This window comes from Tenrec ecaudatus, assembly GCF_050624435.1.
Source record: "Tenrec ecaudatus isolate mTenEca1 chromosome 5 unlocalized genomic scaffold, mTenEca1.hap1 SUPER_5_unloc_6, whole genome shotgun sequence".
Classification (NCBI taxonomy): Eukaryota; Metazoa; Chordata; class Mammalia; order Afrosoricida; family Tenrecidae; genus Tenrec; species Tenrec ecaudatus.
In genome coordinates, this window is record NW_027457604.1 from 541,039 (window position 1) to 563,337 (window position 22,299).

The window sequence follows — 22,299 nt, forward strand, 5'->3', positions numbered from 1 at the left end:
AGGTTTGGGCACTACTAGGTGCAGTCGGATCACTGATTCATTTATGATGCTAAGCTCTTGGACCCGCTGATAAGACCCATCCTTCTTTTTAACCCTATAACGCTTCAATTTTAATTTTGGGAAAAAATTTTCTTTTTGTTGTGGACTTTCATAGTTATAAATATATATATATATATGTATTAATATATACACTTTTAATGTTATGAAAACATCATGCTTCGCGTTATAGAGTTAAATGGAAATAATGGGCTAGTGCAGGACGAGTCAAAAGTGACCAAAATAGAGTAACTGCCTAAGCCATTTTGAATTTTCTTGGGTTCAATTGGAGTAAAGGCTTGTAAATTACCCGGGGTCCAAATTCCCATGGTGCCTCCTACAACGCGTAGAATGTTCAGGGATGTTTCAGGGCTGGGAGATTAATAACCCCTAAGTCCAGGATACCTTAGGGCAGGGGTCCTTAAACTGTTTACCCAAGGGGCCAGTTCACTATCCCTCAGGCCTTTTGAAGGAAAGACTATAGTTAAAAAAACAAATATTACGAACAAATTCATGTGCACACTGCACATCTTGATTTGAAGTTCAAAAAAAAAATAAATGGGGCACATACACCCGGCAGAAAGGATCAACGTCCTCGGCTGTCTGCATGTGGCCCACAGGTTGTAGTTTGAGGACCCCTGCTCTCGGCATTCACCAAGAGGATGTGGTTTCAACCCAAAAGCTTGGAGACTCTACAATTTGTTTAAAAGTGATGGGGCAGAAGGAGTCCCTGATTGACCCACGCAAGACTAGTTTTCCCATCCCCTATTACTAAGAGTTCATAGTTATGGTTAAAGGGAACCAGGATATCCCGATCTGATCCCGTTACTTCAAGTGTGGGCTGACATTGCCACTAAGAAGCCTGCAAATACAAAAGACTTACTCCCTCCTGCAAAGAAAGGGCCCTTGTTTCCAAGGTTTCAGGAAACATGGAAGGACCGGAAAAACAAACGGTCCAAGTTCCCAAAACCACATAGGTGGAGGCCATCCCTCCCCATCACCCTCCCCCGCCCCTCCCCTCCCCCACCCCTCCCCTCCCTCACCCCTCCCTTCCCTCACCTCTCCCCTCCCCTACCCCTCTCCCCTCCCCTACCCCTCCCCCCTCCCCTCCCCTCCCCTCCCCTCCCCTCCCCTCCCCATCACTCTCCCCTAATCGGCTTTATCCCATTTTGCAGGAGAACTCTGGGAGTGGGAGAGCTGGCTTCAAACCCTTTCTTTCAACCCCCGCCCCATAAGGTTTCTAGGGTCCAGAAATAGAAAACTTCTAACAGGCCCTTATTGAGTCACTCCCTCCCCCACCGGCCCCCCAAATTCACCCCCACCCCTAACAAGCAGCCCCCCACACACACTAGTACTGGTATGACTTCCATACTCATCAGCCCACCTGGAATGCTTGCCAACAACTTCTCCAGGTGCTGTTCACAACGGAGGAGGGTAGCCCTTCCAGACAGAGGCCCAGTAAGCAGTCAGTGAACCTGATGGTCAGCGAGCGGGCACTCCCCACTTGAGAGAAACTCTTTTGGCCACTACACCAACAATGTGGGATCTCAATTCCTAGCAAGGCCCAGAGGGCTTTACCAGGTATCAACCATTGCTCTTACATGACCCTCTGCAGAAGAGCTAGGAAACCTATGAATTTATCTAAGGTCAGTGAGAATTTTCAGGTTCCTATAAGAGAATGTCCGCCTGCCTTTCTAGAGTGGCTGAGGGAAGCCTACGGGCTTTATACCCCTAACGGCCCGGAGGCACTGAAAACAGGAGGGCAATAAGTACTGCCTTTATTACTCAGTCAGTCTGCCTCAGACATGACAAAGAAGTGGGAAGGGTTTGAAGGGAAAAATCTTAGCGATTTGGTACAAGTGGCTCATTGAGTGTATACCAACAGAGATGACCCTAGCACGACAGAGACAAAGAAGCTAGCTAAAATAATCGTAATTGCCATGAGATACCCCAGAGACTCAGGAAAAGGAGAGCATGGCCCACTCACGGAGAGACTAACCTCTGGGCACCGCCAAGCCATGGGGAAGGACCAATGTGCCTACTGCAGGAAAGAAGGACACTGGAAAAATCAGTGCCTTGAAAACCCCAGGAGAGGTGCACGACCCTCCACTAGAGTGGATGGGCCTCATCTGCAACGAGAAAGACCCAAGCAAGAGACAATAAGGCTTGAAGAAGCTCAATGAAGGGGTCAGGGCTCTGTTTCACTTCGCCGCCAAAAGCCCAGGCTAACTCTCCAAGTAGGAGGCCAGGCAGCAAATTTCTTGGTGGACACAGGGGCCACCTTGTCAGGTTCAGAAAGGAATATGGGCACATTTTCAAGAAGAAAGATGTGAATTACTGTGAGCCTATGATTCCTTCCACAGATAACTCACACCAGAAGGTTTGCATGGAGGGTAGGTGGGTTTCCCAAGACAACAAGATAACAAATATCTATCAGCCCTTTGGCCCAGTTAGCCACCTGGTTATGATATCACTGGCTTCTGGCTCAGCTGCTGAGCCAGTGAAGCAGTTATAGCGGGAGAAGACTAGGTGGCCGGTGGCCATCAACGGAAGGACCAAATCTACACAGTGGGCTTCCTGTTTCAATATGGAGCCACGTATGTTACCTGCTGGACACCATCTCTATCCTGAGCTCATAATTGCCATCGCAGGTCTAGAATGCGGCGCGCAGGTACACACTATATGAAACAGTCTCTGATTAACCCCTCTCGATAACTTGCTGACATGGGAGTCTGGATAATCCTGTACATTTACTTTGCAGATTAGAAAACTCACTCAAAAACACACGGGAGTTGACCCAGAGACACACAACTGGTTAACAACAAAGTCATATTCACAACCAGCGTCTGGACCAAGAGCACGGTGCCCCACAGAACTGTGCCCATCGAGCAGTCAATATCTCCTGGACTCTCAAAAGATCTGAGCTGATACCCACCCCCCCACATCCTTGCAGCACCAAAAGATTGTATTTCACAGGATGGCACCGGATCTGCAGCTCACGGAGAGGGACATATCTGATCAGAGAACACAGGGCAGAACAAGGGGGAGGAGGGGAGAATGGAGCACACCCTGGCCCAATACACCTTGAGGATGATGTTCCCAATCAGAGAAGCCAATCCACAGAGAAGACCACATGGGCAGCCCCACGATGAGAAACGTCCCTCAAAGACCCATAGCCTTAGAGGGGACAACACTGGACACACAGTGTGGGAACTGCGTCCGAACTGATCCTGCCACTTCGATGCATGACACTAAGAGAGTGCAGCGGAAGAGTAAGAAAACGGAGCATCAAAGTCCCCGGGGAATGCCAAAGGTGGACTTTGTGGTCAGGGTTCGGTGCCCCCACAGACTGGACTGGAAAACACTCCTAAAGTTCACCACACAGTCCTTGTACTTTTCTTTCTGGTTAGTGTTGTTTTCTTTTAGTGTCATTGGATTTGGGTTGGGTTTTGTTTTCATTTTTGTTTTTGTTTTTTTTCTTTTTGCTGCTTGGTTTAGCTCAGTCTTGTTTTGTGCATGTTATTACCTTTACAGGTCTGTCTAATTAAGAGAGGCTGGATGAACAATCTGGAGGAGTAAACATGTGACCGGCCCTTTCCATTGGGCATGGGAGTGAGCACGGTGGGGGGAAAGGAAGTGGTGTAAAGAAACCCAGAGACAAGGGTACAACAAGTGATGGAAAATGGTAGTGAGGGGGATGTAGGAGGCCTGGTAGGGCGTGATCAAAGGTAATGTAACCAAGAGGAATTACTGAAACCCAAAAGAAGACTGAGCAATGCAGTGGGCACAAGAGGAAAATCAAAGGGTATAGAAGAGTGAGCTGGGAAGCAAGGGCCAGTTATAGACGTCTAAATAAAGGCATGTACATATGTACATATATTTACAAAGGGGCATGGGGAAATAGATCTATGTCCATATGTTTATAGATTTAGTATTAAGGTAGCAGATGGACATAGGGCCTCCGCTCAAGGACTCCCTCATTGCAATAACACTGTTCTATTAAATTGGCATTCTAAGATGCTCACCTTCCCTACACAATCACTGACCACAAAGCGGCTGCATAAGCAAATGTGGTGAAGAAAGCCGATGGTGTCCAGCTACCTAAAGATATAGCGTGTGGGGTCTTAAAGGCCTGAGGGTAAAGAAACAGCCATCTGGCTCTGAAGCAACAGAGCCCACATGGAGAAAGCATACCAGCCTGTGTGATCACAAAGTTTTAAAGGGATAAGGCAACAGGCATCATGAGAACAAAAAAATCTTATCATGGAGAATGAGAGGGGACTGCCGGGTATAGACCCAAAACCTATTTGCAGTGCACTGGACATCCCCTTACAGAAGGATCTCAGAGTGGAGATTAAAGAATACAGGGTATGAGACAGCAAAGATGAAACACAACTTTCCTCTAGTTCTTAATGCTTTCTCTTGCCCCACTATCATGATCCCAGTTCTACCATACTAATCTGGCCAAACTAGAGAAAGTATTCTAGTACCGATAGGAATTTCAAACAAGGGGAATCCAGAGTGGATGGGCCCTTTACCAGTGTTATGAGTGGAGATACTGGGAGGGTGGAGGAAGGGCAGGATGGAAAGTGGGAACCGATTACAAGGATCTTCATTGACCTCAAAAGAAAGGTGGGTGAAGATAAGGCAAAAGAATTAGTACATTTCCAAGGATTGATGAGGGATGGGTGGCGGGCATTGAGGGGGGAAAAATGAGGAGCTGAGGCCAGGGGCTTGGGTGGAGAGTGGATATTTTGTGAATAAGGAGGGCAATTAATGTACAGATGTGCTTCAAACAGCTGATGTATTTATGGATTGTGGTTAGTGTTGTAGGAGCCACTAATGAAAAGATCATAAAAGAAACAAAAATAATCTTGGCAGAGGGCTCATGCAAGGATGATCTCAGGCTGGATTAGACCAGTCAAAACAGCTACTGGAGTCGCCTCACCCTGTGTCTATTACTGAGTCAGCCATGATGCTTAGGACCCACAGCCCCAGCAGCTGGCCAGAGAGGGAGGTGGATCTCTGAGGCCATTCCACAGGGGGAATGGTCCTCTGTCCTGCAGGGCCCACCCTCCTTTGTAAGCGTGCTGCCTGGGGCAAGGCTTTCATGGAGTCCACACCATGGGAGCTCTACTACTCATGGGGGATTGGCAGGAAGCCTCTGCTCATGCGCACACACCACCAACTAGCTGGAGGATCTCCGTGAACAAAGCCTGAGGCAGACAACAAGCCCACTAACTGATGCTGTAAGAGATACAATCAGCATCCAGAAACCTGCAAGTGGGAGTAAGAGGCAGCATACCTTGGTCCCAGCCCCTCCCACTCTAATCTACAAGGAGTGACATTGCAAAGCAGAGGGTTTTCATAAAGCACTTCCAGGACTGTGGAATGAGCAGCCTCGTTTGTGGACATGGATACTCTGTGATCCAGACGTACTACCTCCTCCCTTACAGTCAGCTGAGACAAAAACCCTTGCAAGCAGAAAGCCATGCATCTGAACAGTATCCACCAGCCACTCATGTGCAGCACAGCTGCCTCCAAAGAGCCTTCCTGAGTGAGAGAGAAATCATGCAGAAGCCTGGTCTGCACTCAAGAGAGTTTTATGAGCGTTAGGGAGGCGTGATGGGCAAGTCTGGCCGACCCCAGTGGCTGAATTGAATTTACATGGCCTAGATTGGTCAATCCAGGTACAGGAACCACCCAGGTGACCTCCCCTTCATGGCCAGAAATCTGGACCTCTGAGCATGCACAGGGTGCCTCTCCTAACTGGGCTCTTATCTTGGCCCTATGGGCATGCATAACGGATGCCCCAGTCCCTAGCATAGCTACCTAACATTTGCCCCCCTGAAGAGATATGGACCCAAATCTTTGGGGTACTGGGTGACGACATCTCTAGCTACTTCCTGCTGGCAAAACGGGAGAAGTGGGGCTTTGGGTCCATACCCTTCCTACACTGCTGGGAGGGGTTGTCCATTGAGGGCAACTTTATCCAGGATGGATAAGGTTGAGGTGGTCCAGGAGATGGTAGTCGTGGACCTGGAACACTTGGTTCAGAAGCTTTAATCACCCCATAACTTCTGAGAAAAACAAACGGTCTAAAAGGTGAACAGTTTGACTACGACAAGGCTAAGCTTGTGAGGTGGCAGTGGCCTTGAAATTAGGTGAGTGTCACAGGAAACAAAAATAATCTTAGGATTACCAGACATGTGTGTTTGTTCATTGGAAGTACAGGAAGAGGGATAAAAGCATTCACATTTTCCCCTAGGAGGGCACAGGTTTGGGCACTACTAGGTGCAGTCGGATCACTGATTCATTTATGATGCTAAGCTCTTGGACCCGCTGATAAGACCCATCCTTCTTTTTAACCCTATAACGCTTCAATTTTAATTTTGGGAAAAAATTTTCTTTTTGTTGTGGACTTTCATAGTTATAAATATATATATATGTATTAATATATACATTTTTAATGTTATGAAAACATCATGCTTCGCGTTATAGAGTTAAATGGAAATAATGGGCTAGTGCAGGACGAGTCAAAAGTGACCAAAATAGAGTAACTGCCTAAGCCATTTTGAATTTTCTTGGGTTCAATTGGAGTAAAGGCTTGTAAATTACCCGGGGTCCAAATTCCCATGGTGCCTCCTACAACGCGTAGAATGTTCAGGGATGTTTCAGGGCTGGGAGATTAATAACCCCTAAGTCCAGGATACCTTAGGGCAGGGGTCCTTAAACTGTTTACCCAAGGGGCCAGTTCACTATCCCTCAGGCCTTTTGAAGGAAAGACTATAGTTTAAAAAAACAAATATTACGAACAAATTCATGTGCACACTGCACATCTTGATTTGAAGTTCAAAAAAAAAATAAATGGGGCACATACACCCGGCAGAAAGGATCAACGTCCTCGGCTGTCTGCATGTGGCCCACAGGTTGTAGTTTGAGGACCCCTGCTCTCGGCATTCACCAAGAGGATGTGGTTTCAACCCAAAAGCTTGGAGACTCTACAATTTGTTTAAAAGTGATGGGGCAGAAGGAGTCCCTGATTGACCCACGCAAGACTAGTTTTCCCATCCCCTATTACTAAGAGTTCATAGTTATGGTTAAAGGGAACCAGGATATCCCGATCTGATCCCGTTACTTCAAGTGTGGGCTGACATTGCCACTAAGAAGCCTGCAAATACAAAAGACTTACTCCCTCCTGCAAAGAAAGGGCCCTTGTTTCCAAGGTTTCAGGAAACATGGAAGGACCGGAAAAACAAACGGTCCAAGTTCCCAAAACCACATAGGTGGAGGCCATCCCTCCCCATCACACTCCCCCGCCCCTCCCCTCCCCCACCCCTCCCCTCCCTCACCCCTCCCTTCCCTCACCTCTCCCCTCCCCTACCCCTCTCCCCTCCCCTACCCCTCCCCCCTCCCCTCCCCTCCCCTCCCCTCCCCTCCCCTCCCCTCCCCATCACTCTCCCCTAATCGGCTTTATCCCATTTTGCAGGAGAACTCTGGGAGTGGGAGAGCTGGCTTCAAACCCTTTCTTTCAACCCCCGCCCCATAAGGTTTCTAGGGTCCAGAAATAGAAAACTTCTAACAGGCCCTTATTGAGTCACTCCCTCCCCCACCGGCCCCCCAAATTCACCCCCACCCCTAACAAGCAGCCCCCCACACACACTAGTACTGGTATGACTTCCATACTCATCAGCCCACCTGGAATGCTTGCCAACAACTTCTCCAGGTGCTGTTCACAACGGAGGAGGGTAGCCCTTCCAGACAGAGGCCCAGTAAGCAGTCAGTGAACCTGATGGTCAGCGAGCGGGCACTCCCCACTTGAGAGAAACTCTTTTGGCCACTACACCAACAATGTGGGATCTCAATTCCTAGCAAGGCCCAGAGGGCTTTACCAGGTATCAACCATTGCTCTTACATGACCCTCTGCAGAAGAGCTAGGAAACCTATGAATTTATCTAAGGTCAGTGAGAATTTTCAGGTTCCTATAAGAGAATGTCCGCCTGCCTTTCTAGAGTGGCTGAGGGAAGCCTACGGGCTTTATACCCCTAACGGCCCGGAGGCACTGAAAACAGGAGGGCAATAAGTACTGCCTTTATTACTCAGTCAGTCTGCCTCAGACATGACAAAGAAGTGGGAAGGGTTTGAAGGGAAAAATCTTAGCGATTTGGTACAAGTGGCTCATTGAGTGTATACCAACAGAGATGACCCTAGCACGACAGAGACAAAGAAGCTAGCTAAAATAATCGTAATTGCCATGAGATACCCCAGAGACTCAGGAAAAGGAGAGCATGGCCCACTCACGGAGAGACTAACCTCTGGGCACCGCCAAGCCATGGGGAAGGACCAATGTGCCTACTGCAGGAAAGAAGGACACTGGAAAAATCAGTGCCTTGAAAACCCCAGGAGAGGTGCACGACCCTCCACTAGAGTGGATGGGCCTCATCTGCACGTAGAAAGACCCAAGCAAGAGACAATAATGCTTGAAGAAGCTCAATGAAGGGGTCAGGGCTCTGTTTCACTTCGCCGCCAAAAGCCCAGGCTAACTCTCCAAGTAGGAGGCCAGGCAGTAAATTTCTTGGTGGACACAGGGGCCACCTTGTCAGGTTCAGAAAGGAATATGGGCACATTTTCAAGAAGAAAGATGTGAATTACTGTGAGCCTATGATTCCTTCCACAGATAACTCACACCAGAAGGTTTGCATGGAGGGTAGGTGGGTTTCCCAAGACAACAAGATAACAAATATCTATCAGCCCTTTGGCCCAGTTAGCCACCTGGTTATGATATCACTGGCTTCTGGCTCAGCTGCTGAGCCAGTGAAGCAGTTATAGCGGGAGAAGACTAGGTGGCCGGTGGCCATCAACGGAAGGACCAAATCTACACAGTGGGCTTCCTGTTTCAATATGGAGCCACGTATGTTACCTGCTGGACACCATCTCTATCCTGAGCTCATAATTGCCATCGCAGGTCTAGAATGCGGCGCGCAGGTACACACTATATGAAACAGTCTCTGACTAACCCCTCTCGATAACTTGCTGACATGGGAGTCTGGATAATCCTGTACATTTACTTTGCAGATTAGAAAACTCACTCAAAAACACACGGGAGTTGACCCAGAGACACGCAACTGGTTAACAACAAAGTCATATTCACAACCAGCGTCTGGACCAAGAGCACGGTGCCCCACAGAACTGTGCCCATCGAGCAGTCAATATCTCCTGGACTCTCAAAAGATCTGAGCTGATACCCACCCCCCCACATCCTTGCAGCACCAAAAGATTGTATTTCACAGGATGGCACCGGATCTGCAGCTCACGGAGAGGGACATATCTGATCAGAGAACACAGGGCAGAACAAGGGGGAGGAGGGGAGAATGGAGCACACCCTGGCCCAATACACCTTGAGGATGATGTTCCCAATCAGAGAAGCCAATCCACAGAGAAGACCACATGGGCAGCCCCACGATGAGAAACGTCCCTCAAAGACCCATAGCCTTAGAGGGGACAACACTGGACACACAGTGTGGGAACTGCGCCCGAACTGATCCTGCCACTTCGATGCATGACACTAAGAGAGTGCAGCGGAAGAGTAAGAAAACGGAGCATCAAAGTCCCCGGGGAATGCCAAAGGTGGACTTTGTGGTCAGGGTTCGGTGCCCCCACAGACTGGACTGGAAAACACTCCTAAAGTTCACCACACAGTCCTTGTACTTTTCTTTCTGGTTAGTGTTGTTTTCTTTTAGTGTCATTGGATTTGGGTTGGGTTTTGTTTTCATTTTTGTTTGTTTTTTTTTTCTTTTTGCTGCTTGGTTTAGCTCAGTCTTGTTTTGTGCATGTTATTACCTTTACAGGTCTGTCTAATTAAGAGAGGCTGGATGAACAATCTGGAGGAGTAAACATGTGACCGGCCCTTTCCATTGGGCATGGGAGTGAGCACGGTGGGGGGAAAGGAAGTGGTGTAAAGAAACCCAGAGACAAGGGTACAACAAGTGATGGAAAATGGTAGTGAGGGGGATGTAGGAGGCCTGGTAGGGCGTGATCAAAGGTAATGTAACCAAGAGGAATTACTGAAACCCAAAAGAAGACTGAGCAATGCAGTGGGCACAAGAGGAAAATCAAAGGGTATAGAAGAGTGAGCTGGGAAGCAAGGGCCAGTTATAGACGTCTAAATAAAGGCATGTACATATGTACATATATTTACAAAGGGGCATGGGGAAATAGATCTATGTCCATATGTTTATAGATTTAGTATTAAGGTAGCAGATGGACATAGGGCCTCCGCTCAAGGACTCCCTCATTGCAATAACACTGTTCTATTAAATTGGCATTCTAAGATGCTCACCTTCCCTACACAATCACTGACCACAAAGCGGCTGCATAAGCAAATGTGGTGAAGAAAGCCGATGGTGTCCAGCTACCTAAAGATATAGCGTGTGGGGTCTTAAAGGCCTGAGGGTAAAGAAACAGCCATCTGGCTCTGAAGCAACAGAGCCCACATGGAGAAAGCATACCAGCCTGTGTGATCACAAAGTTTTAAAGGGATAAGGCAACAGGCATCATGAGAACAAAAAAATCTTATCATGGAGAATGAGAGGGGACTGCCGGGTATAGACCCAAAACCTATTTGCAGTGCACTGGACATCCCCTTACAGAAGGATCTCAGAGTGGAGATTAAAGAATACAGGGTATGAGACAGCAAAGATGAAACACAACTTTTCTCTAGTTCTTAATGCTTTCTCTTGCCCCACTATCATGATCCCAGTTCTACCATACTAATCTGGCCAAACTAGAGAAAGTATTCTAGTACCGATAGGAATTTCAAACAAGGGGAATCCAGAGTGGATGGGCCCTTTACCAGTGTTATGAGTGGAGATACTGGGAGGGTGGAGGAAGGGCAGGATGGAAAGTGGGAACCGATTACAAGGATCTTCATTGACCTCAAAAGAAAGGTGGGTGAAGATAAGGCAAAAGAATTAGTACATTTCCAAGGATTGATGAGGGATGGGTGGCGGGCATTGAGGGGGGAAAAATGAGGAGCTGAGGCCAGGGGCTTGGGTGGAGAGTGGATATTTTGTGAATAAGGAGGACAATTAATGTACAGATGTGCTTCAAACAGCTGATGTATTTATGGATTGTGGTTAGTGTTGTAGGAGCCACTAATGAAAAGATCATAAAAGAAACAAAAATAATCTTGGCAGAGGGCTCATGCAAGGATGATCTCAGGCTGGATTAGACCAGTCAAAACAGCTACTGGAGTCGCCTCACCCTGTGTCTATTACTGAGTCAGCCATGATGCTTAGGACCCACAGCCCCAGCAGCTGGCCAGAGAGGGAGGTGGATCTCTGAGGCCATTCCACAGGGGGAATGGTCCTCTGTCCTGCAGGGCCCACCCTCCTTTGTAAGCGTGCTGCCTGGGGCAAGGCTTTCATGGAGTCCACACCATGGGAGCTCTACTACTCATGGGGGATTGGCAGGAAGCCTCTGCTCATGCGCACACACCACCAACTAGCTGGAGGATCTCCGTGAACAAAGCCTGAGGCAGACAACAAGCCCACTAACTGATGCTGTAAGAGATACAATCAGCATCCAGAAACCTGCAAGTGGGAGTAAGAGGCAGCATACCTTGGTCCCAGCCCCTCCCACTCTAATCTACAAGGAGTGACATTGCAAAGCAGAGGGTTTTCATAAAGCACTTCCAGGACTGTGGAATGAGCAGCCTCGTTTGTGGACATGGATACTCTGTGATCCAGACGTACTACCTCCTCCCTTACAGTCAGCTGAGACAAAAACCCTTGCAAGCAGAAAGCCATGCATCTGAACAGTATCCACCAGCCACTCATGTGCAGCACAGCTGCCTCCAAAGAGCCTTCCTGAGTGAGAGAGAAATCATGCAGAAGCCTGGTCTGCACTCAAGAGAGTTTTATGAGCGTTAGGGAGGCGTGATGGGCAAGTCTGGCCGACCCCAGTGGCTGAATTGAATTTACATGGCCTAGATTGGTCAATCCAGGTACAGGAACCACCCAGGTGACCTCCCCTTCATGGCCAGAAATCTGGACCTCTGAGCATGCACAGGGTGCCTCTCCTAACTGGGCTCTTATCTTGGCCCTATGGGCATGCATAACGGATGCCCCAGTCCCTAGCATAGCTACCTAACATTTGCCCCCCTGAAGAGATATGGACCCAAATCTTTGGGGTACTGGGCGACGACATCTCTAGCTACTTCCTGCTGGCAAAACGGGCGAAGTGGGGCTTTGGGTCCATACCCTTCCTACACTGCTGGGAGGGGTTGTCCATTGAGGGCAACTTTATCCAGGATGGATAAGGTTGAGGTGGTCCAGGAGATGGTAGTCGTGGACCTGGCACACTTGGTTCAGAAGCTTTAATCACCCCATAACTTCTGAGAAAAACAAACGGTCTAAAAGGTGAACAGTTTGACTACGACAAGGCTAAGCTTGTGAGGTGGCAGTGGCCTTGAAATTAGGTGAGTGTCACAGGAAACAAAAATAATCTTAGGATTACCAGACATGTGTGTTTGTTCATTGGAAGTACAGGAAGAGGGATAAAAGCATTCACATTTTCCCCTAGGAGGGCACAGGTTTGGGCACTACTAGGTGCAGTCGGATCACTGATTCATTTATGATGCTAAGCTCTTGGACCCGCTGATAAGACCCATCCTTCTTTTTAACCCTATAACGCTTCAATTTTAATTTTGGGAAAAAATTTTCTTTTTGTTGTGGACTTTCATAGTTATAAATATATATATATGTATTAATATATACATTTTTAATGTTATGAAAACATCATGCTTCGCGTTATAGAGATAAATGGAAATAATGGGCTAGTGCAGGACGAGTCAAAAGTGACCAAAATAGAGTAACTGCCTAAGCCATTTTGAATTTTCTTGGGTTCAATTGCAGTAAAGGCTTGTAAATTACCCGGGGTCCAAATTCCCATGGTGCCTCCTACAACGGGTAGAATGTTCAGGGATGTTTCAGGGCTGGGAGATTAATAACCCCTAAGTCCAGGATACCTTAGGGCAGGGGTCCTTAAACTGTTTACCCAAGGGGCCAGTTCACTATCCCTCAGGCCTTTTGAAGGAAAGACTATAGTTTAAAAAAACAAATATTACGAACAAATTCATGTGCACACTGCACATCTTGATTTGAAGTTCAAAAAAAAAATAAATGGGGCACATACACCCGGCAGAAAGGATCAACGTCCTCGGCTGTCTGCATGTGGCCCACAGGTTGTAGTTTGAGGACCCCTGCTCTCGGCATTCACCAAGAGGATGTGGTTTCAACCCAAAAGCTTGGAGACTCTACAATTTGTTTAAAAGTGATGGGGCAGAAGGAGTCCCTGATTGACCCACGCAAGACTAGTTTTCCCATCCCCTATTACTAAGAGTTCATAGTTATGGTTAAAGGGAACCAGGATATCCCGATCTGATCCCGTTACTTCAAGTGTGGGCTGACATTGCCACTAAGAAGCCTGCAAATACAAAAGACTTACTCCCTCCTGCAAAGAAAGGGCCCTTGTTTCCAAGGTTTCAGGAAACATGGAAGGACCGGAAAAACAAACGGTCCAAGTTCCCAAAACCACATAGGTGGAGGCCATCCCTCCCCATCACCCTCCCCCGCCCCTCCCCTCCCCCACCCCTCCCCTCCCTCACCCCTCCCTTCCCTCACCTCTCCCCTCCCCTACCCCTCTCCCCTCCCCTACCCCTCCCCCCTCCCCTCCCCTCCCCTCCCCTCCCCTCCCTTCCCCTCCCCTCCCCATCACTCTCCCCTAATCGGCTTTATCCCATTTTGCAGGAGAACTCTGGGAGTGGGAGATCTGGCTTCAAACCCTTTCTTTCAACCCCCGCCCCATAAGGTTTCTAGGGTCCAGAAATAGAAAACTTCTAACAGGCCCTTATTGAGTCACTCCCTCCCCCACCGGCCCCCCAAATTCACCCCCACCCCTAACAAGCAGCCCCCCACACACACTAGTACTGGTATGACTTCCATACTCATCAGCCCACCTGGAATGCTTGCCAACAACTTCTCCAGGTGCTGTTCACAACGGAGGAGGGTAGCCCTTCCAGACAGAGGCCCAGTAAGCAGTCAGTGAACCTGATGGTCAGCGAGCGGGCACTCCCCACTTGAGAGAAACTCTTTTGGCCACTACACCAACAATGTGGGATCTCAATTCCTAGCAAGGCCCAGAGGGCTTTACCAGGTATCAACCATTGCTCTTACATGACCCTCTGCAGAAGAGCTAGGAAACCTATGAATTTATCTAAGGTCAGTGAGAATTTTCAGGTTCCTATAAGAGAATGTCCGCCTGCCTTTCTAGAGTGGCTGAGGGAAGCCTACGGGCTTTATACCCCTAACGGCCCGGAGGCACTGAAAACAGGAGGGCAATAAGTACTGCCTTTATTACTCAGTCAGTCTGCCTCAGACATGACAAAGAAGTGGGAAGGGTTTGAAGGGAAAAATCTTAGCGATTTGGTACAAGTGGCTCATTGAGTGTATATCAACAGAGATGACCCTAGCACGACAGAGACAAAGAAGCTAGCTAAAATAATCGTAATTGCCATGAGATACCCCAGAGACTCAGGAAAAGGAGAGCATGGCCCACTCACGGAGAGACTAACCTCTGGGCACCGCCAAGCCATGGGGAAGGACCAATGTGCCTACTGCAGGAAAGAAGGACACTGGAAAAATCAGTGCCTTGAAAACCCCAGGAGAGGTGCACGACCCTCCACTAGAGTGGATGGGCCTCATCTGCAACGAGAAAGACCCAAGCAAGAGACAATAAGGCTTGAAGAAGCTCAATGAAGGGGTCAGGGCTCTGTTTCACTTCGCCGCCAAAAGCCCAGGCTAACTCTCCAAGTAGGAGGCCAGGCAGTAAATTTCTTGGTGGACACAGGGGCCACCTTGTCAGGTTCAGAAAGGAATATGGGCACATTTTCAAGAAGAAAGATGTGAATTACTGTGAGCCTATGATTCCTTCCACAGATAACTCACACCAGAAGGTTTGCATGGAGGGTAGGTGGGTTTCCCAAGACAACAAGATAACAAATATCTATCAGCCCTTTGGCCCAGTTAGCCACCTGGTTATGATATCACTGGCTTCTGGCTCAGCTGCTGAGCCAGTGAAGCAGTTATAGCGGGAGAAGACTAGGTGGCCGGTGGCCATCAACGGAAGGACCAAATCTACACAGTGGGCTTCCTGTTTCAATATGGAGCCACGTATGTTACCTGCTGGACACCATCTCTATCCTGAGCTCATAATTGCCATCGCAGGTCTAGAATGCGGCGCGCAGGTACACACTATATGAAACAGTCTCTGATTAACCCCTCTCGATAACTTGCTGACATGGGAGTCTGGATAATCCTGTACATTTACTTTGCAGATTAGAAAACTCACTCAAAAACACACGGGAGTTGACCCAGAGACACACAACTGGTTAACAACAAAGTCATATTCACAACCAGCGTCTGGACCAAGAGCACGGTGCCCCCACAGAACTGTGCCCATCGAGCAGTCAATATCTCCTGGACTCTCAAAAGATCTGAGCTGATACCCACGCCCCCACATCCTTGCAGCACCAAAAGATTGTATTTCACAGGATGGCACCGGATCTGCAGCTCACGGAGAGGGACATATCTGATCAGAGAACACAGGGCAGAACAAGGGGGAGGAGGGGAGAATGGAGCACACTCTGGCCCAATACACCTTGAGGATGATGTTCCCAATCAGAGAAGCCAATCCACAGAGAAGACCACATGGGCAGCCCCACGATGAGAAACGTCCCTCAAAGACCCATAGCCTTAGAGGGGACAACACTGGACACACAGTGTGGGAACTGCGCCCGAACTGATCCTGCCACTTCGATGCATGACACTAAGAGAGTGCAGCGGAAGAGTAAGAAAACGGAGCATCAAAGTCCCCGGGGAATGCCAAAGGTGGACTTTGTGGTCAGGGTTCGGTGCCCCCACAGACTGGACTGGAAAACACTCCTAAAGTTCACCACACAGTCCTTGTACTTTTCTTTCTGGTTAGTGTTGTTTTCTTTTAGTGTCATTGGATTTGGGTTGGGTTTTGTTTTCATTTTTGTTTTTGTTTTTTTTCTTTTTGCTGCTTGGTTTAGCTCAGTCTTGTTTTGTGCATGTTATTACCTTTACAGGTCTGTCTAATTAAGAGAGGCTGGATGAACAATCTGGAGGAGTAAACATGTGACCGGCCCTTTCCATTGGGCATGGGAGTGAGCACGGTGGGGGAAAGGAAGTGGTGTAAAGAAACCCAGAGACAAGGGTACAACAAGTGATGGAAAATGGTAGTGAGGGGGATGTAGGAGGCCTGGTAGGGCGTGATCAAAGGTAATGTAACCAAGAGGAATTACTGAAACCCAAAAGAAGACTGAGCATGGCAGTGGGCACAAGAGGAAAATCAAAGGGTATAGAAGAGTGAGCTGGGAAGCAAGGGCCAGTTATAGACGTCTAAATAAAGGCATGTACATATGTACATATATTTACAAAGGGGCATGGGGAAATAGATCTATGTCCATATGTTTATAGATTTAGTATTAAGGTAGCAGATGGACATAGGGCCTCCGCTCAAGGACTCCCTCATTGCAATAACACTGTTCTATTAAATTGGCATTCTAAGATGCTCACCTTCCCTACACAATCACTGACCACAAAGCGGCTGCATAAGCAAATGTGGTGAAGAAAGCCGATGGTGTCCAGCTACCTAAAGATATAGCGTGTGGGGTCTTAAAGGCCTGAGGGCAAAGAAACAGCCATCTGGCTCTGAAGCAACAGAGCCCACATGGAGAAAGCATACCAGCCTGTATGATCACAAAGTTTTAAAGGGATAAGGCAACAGGCATCATGAGAACAAAAAAATCTTATCATGGAGAATGAGAGGGGACTGCCGGGTATAGACCCAAAACCTATTTGCAGTGCACTGGACATCCCCTTACAGAAGGATCTCAGAGTGGAGATTAAAGAATACAGGGTATGAGACAGCAAAGATGAAACACAACTTTCCTCTCGTTCTTAATGCTTTCTCTTGCCCCACTATCATGATCCCAGTTCTACCATACTAATCTGGCCAAACTAGAGAAAGTATTCTAGTACCGATAGGAATTTCAAACAAGGGGAATCCAGAGTGGATGGGCCCTTTACCAGTGTTATGAGTGGAGATACTGGGAGGGTGGAGGAAGGGCAGGATGGAAAGTGGGAACCGATTACAAGGATCTTCATTGACCTCAAAAGAAAGGTGGGTGAAGATAAGGCAAAAGAATTAGTACATTTCCAAGGATTGATGAGGGATGGGTGGCGGGCATTGAGGGGGGAAAAATGAGGAGCTGAGGCCAGGGGCTTGGGTGGAGAGTGGATATTTTGTGAATAAGGAGGGCAATTAATGTACAGATGTGCTTCAAACAGCTGATGTATTTATGGATTGTGGTTAGTGTTGTAGGAGCCACTAATGAAAAGATCATAAAAGAAACAAAAATAATCTTGGCAGAGGGCTCATGCAAGGATGATCTCAGGCTGGATTAGACCAGTCAAAACAGCTACTGGAGTCGCCTCACCCTGTGTCTATTACTGAGTCAGCCATGATGCTTAGGACCCACAGCCCCAGCAGCTGGCCAGAGAGGGAGGTGGATCTCTGAGGCCATTCCACAGGGGGAATGGTCCTCTGTCCTGCAGGGCCCACCTTCCTTTGTAAGCGTGCTGCCTGGGGCAAGGCTTTCATGGAGTCCACACCATGGGAGCTCTACTACTCATGGGGGATTGGCAGGAAGCCTCTGCTCATGCGCACACACCACCAACTAGCTGGAGGATCTCCGTGAACAAAGCCTGAGGCAGACAACAAGCCCACTAACTGATGCTGTAAGAGATACAATCAGCATCCAGAAACCTGCAAGTGGGAGTAAGAGGCAGCATACCTTGGTCCCAGCCCCTCCCACTCTAATCTACAAGGAGTGACATTGCAAAGCAGAGGGTTTTCATAAAGCACTTCCAGGACTGTGGAATGAGCAGCCTCGTTTGTGGACATGGATACTCTGTGATCCAGACGTACTACCTCCTCCCTTACAGTCAGCTGAGACAAAAACCCTTGCAAGCAGAAAGCCATGCATCTGAACAGTATCCACCAGCCACTCATGTGCAGCACAGCTGCCTCCAAAGAGCCTTCCTGAGTGAGAGAGAAATCATGCAGAAGCCTGGTCTGCACTCAAGAGAGTTTTATGAGCGTTAGGGAGGCGTGATGGGCAAGTCTGGCCGACCCCAGTGGCTGAATTGAATTTACATGGCCTAGATTGGTCAATCCAGGTACAGGAACCACCCAGGTGACCTCCCCTTCATGGCCAGAAATCTGGACCTCTGAGCATGCACAGGGTGCCTCTCCTAACTGGGCTCTTATCTTGGCCCTATGGGCATGCATAACGGATGCCCCAGTCCCTAGCATAGCTACCTAACATTTGCCCCCCTGAAGAGATATGGACCCAAATCTTTGGGGTACTGGGCGACGACATCTCTAGCTACTTCCTGCTGGCAAAACGGGCGAAGTGGGGCTTTGGGTCCATACCCTTCCTACACTGCTGGGAGGGGTTGTCCATTGAGGGCAACTTTATCCAGGATGGATAAGGTTGAGGTGGTCCAGGAGATGGTAGTCGTGGACCTGGCACACTTGGTTCAGAAGCTTTAATCACCCCATAACTTCTGAGAAAAACAAACGGTCTAAAAGGTGAACAGTTTGACTACGACAAGGCTAAGCTTGTGAGGTGGCAGTGGCCTTGAAATTAGGTGAGTGTCACAGGAAACAAAAATAATCTTAGGATTACCAGACATGTGTGTTTGTTCATTGGAAGTACAGGAAGAGGGATAAAAGCATTCACATTTTCCCCTAGGAGGGCACAGGTTTGGGCACTACTAGGTGCAGTCGGATCAATGATTCATTTATGATGCTAAGCTCTTGGACCCGCTGATAAGACCCATCCTTCTTTTTAACCCTATAACGCTTCAATTTTAATTTTGGGAAAAAATTTTCTTTTTGTTGTGGACTTTCATAGTTATAAATATATATATATGTATTAATATATACATTTTTAATGTTATGAAAACATCATGCTTCGCGTTATAGAGATAAATGGAAATAATGGGCTAGTGCAGGACGAGTCAAAAGTGACCAAAATAGAGTAACTGCCTAAGCCATTTTGAATTTTCTTGGGTTCAATTGGAGTAAAGGCTTGTAAATTACCCGGGGTCCAAATTCCCATGGTGCCTCCTACAACGGGTAGAATGTTCAGGGATGTTTCAGGGCTGGGAGATTAATAACCCCTAAGTCCAGGATACCTTAGGGCAGGGGTCCTTAAACTGTTTACCCAAGGGGCCAGTTCACTATCCCTCAGGCCTTTTGAAGGAAAGACTATAGTTTAAAAAAACAAATATTACGAACAAATTCATGTGCACACTGCACATCTTGATTTGAAGTTCAAAAAAAAAATAAATGGGGCACATACACCCGGCAGAAAGGATCAACGTCCTCGGCTGTCTGCATGTGGCCCACAGGTTGTAGTTTGAGGACCCCTGCTCTCGGCATTCACCAAGAGGATGTGGTTTCAACCCAAAAGCTTGGAGACTCTACAATTTGTTTAAAAGTGATGGGGCAGAAGGAGTCCCTGATTGACCCACGCAAGACTAGTTTTCCCATCCCCTATTACTAAGAGTTCATAGTTATGGTTAAAGGGAACCAGGATATCCAGATCTGATCCCGTTACTTCAAGTGTGGGTTGACATTGCCACTAAGAAGCCTTCAAATATAAAAGACTTACTCCCTCCCGCAAAGAAAGGGCCCTTGTTTCCAAGGTTTCAGGAAACATGGAAGGACCGGAAAAACAAACGGTCCAAATTCCCAAAACCACATAGGTGGAGGCTATCCCTTCCCATCACCATCCCACGCCCCTCCCCTCCCTCACCCCTCCCCTCCCCCACCCCTCCCCTCCCTCACCCCTCCCCTCCCCCTCCCCACCCCCCTCCCCTCCCCTCCCCTCCCCATCTCTCTCCCCTAATCGGCTTTATCCCATTTTGAAGGAGAACCATGGGAGTGGGAGAGCTGGCTTCAAACCCTTTCTTTCAACCCCCGCCCCATAAGGTTTCTAGGGTCCAGAAATAGAAAACTTCTAACAGGCCCTTATTGAGTCACTCCCTCCCCCACCGGCCCCCCAAATTCACCCCCACCCCTAACAAGCAGCCCCCCACACACACTAGTACTGGTATGACTTCCATACTCATCAGCCCACCTGGAATGCTTGCCAACAACTTCTCCAAGTGCTCTTCACAACGGAGGAGGGTAGCCCTTCCAGACAGAGGCCCAGTAAGCAGTCAGTGAACCTGATGGTCAGCGAGCGGGCACTCCCCACTTGAGAGAAACTCTTTTGGCCACTACACCAACAATGTGGGATCTCAATTCCTAGCAAGGCCCAGAGGGCTTTACCAGGTATCACCCATTGCTCTCACATGACCCTCTGCGGGAGAGCTAGGAAACCTATAAATTTATCTAAGGTCAGTGAGAATTTTCAGGCTAAGAGAATGTCCGCCTGCCTTTCTAGAGTGGCTGATGGAAGCCTACAGGCTTTATACTCCTATCAGCCCGGAGGCCCCGAGAACAGGAGGGCAATATATATTGCCTTTATGACTCAGTCAGTCTGCCTCAGACCTGAAAAAGAAGTGGGAAGGGTTCAAGGGAAAAATCTTAGTGATTTGATACAAGTGGTTCATTGAGTGTATAACAACAGAGATACCCTAGCACGACAGAGACAAAGAAACTAGCTAAAATACTAGGAATTGCCATGAGAGACCCCAGAGACTCAGGAAAAGGAGAGCATGGCCCACTCACGGAGAGACTAACCTCTGGGCACCGCCAAGCCATGGGGAAGGACCAATGTGCCTACTGCAGGAAAGAAGGACACTGGAAAAATCAGTGCCTTGAAAACCCCAGGAGAGGTGCACGACCCTCCACTAGAGTGGATGGGCCTCATCTGCAACGAGAAAGACCCAAGCAAGAGACAATAAGGCTTGAAGAGCTGCATGAAGGGGTCAGGGCTCTGTTTCACTTCGCCGCCAAAAGCCCAGGCTAACTCTCCAAGTAGGAGGCCAGGCAGTAAATTTCTTGGTGGACACAGGGGCCACCTTGTCAGGTTCAGAAAGGAATAGGGGCACATTTACAAAAAGAACGATGTGTATTACTGTGAGCCTATGATTCCTTCCACAGATAACTCACACCAGAAGGTTTGCATGGAGGTTAGGTGGGCTTACCAAGACAACAAGATGACAAATATCTATCTGCCCTTTCTCCCAGTTAGCCACCTGGTTATGATGGCACTGGCTCCTGGCTCAGCTGCTGAGTCAGTGAAGCAGTTATAGCAGGAGAATACTAGGTGGCCGGTGGTCATCAACGGAAGGACCAAATCTCCACAGGGGGCTTCCTGTTTCAATATGGAGCCACGTCTGTCACCTACTGGACACCATCTCTATTCTGAGCTCATAATTGCCACCCCAGGTCTCGAATGCAGCGCGCAGATACAAACTATATGAAACAGTCTCTGATTAACCCCTCTCAATAACTTGCTGACATCGGCTTCTGGATAATCCAGTACATTTACTTTCCAGATGAGAAAACTCCCTCAAAAACACACAGGAGTTGACCCAGAGACACACAACTGGTTAACAACAAAGTCATATTCACAACCAGCGTCTGGACCAAGAGCACGGTGCCCCACAGAACTGTGCCCATCGAGAAGTCAATATCTCCTGGACTCCCAAAAGATCTGAGCTGATGCCCCCCCTCCCACCTCCTTGCAGCCCCCAAAGATTGTATTACACAGGATGGCACCGGAGCTGCAGCTCGCGGAGAGGGACATATCTGATCAGAGAACACAGAGCAGATAAGGGGGAGGAGGGGAGAATGGAGCACATCCTGGCCCACTACACCTTGAGGATGATGTTCCCAATCAGAGAAGCCAATCCACAGAGAAGACCACATGGGCAGCCCCACGATGAGAAACGTCCCTCAAAGACCCATTGCACTAGAGGGGACAACACTGGAGACACAGTGTGGGAACTGCGCCCGAACTGATCTTGCTACATCGAGGCATGACACTAAGGGAGGGCAGCGGAAGCGCTAGAAAACGGAGCATCAAAGTTCCCGGGGAATGCCAAAGGTGGACTTTGTGGTCAGGGCTCGGTGCCCCAACAGACTGGACTGGAAAAC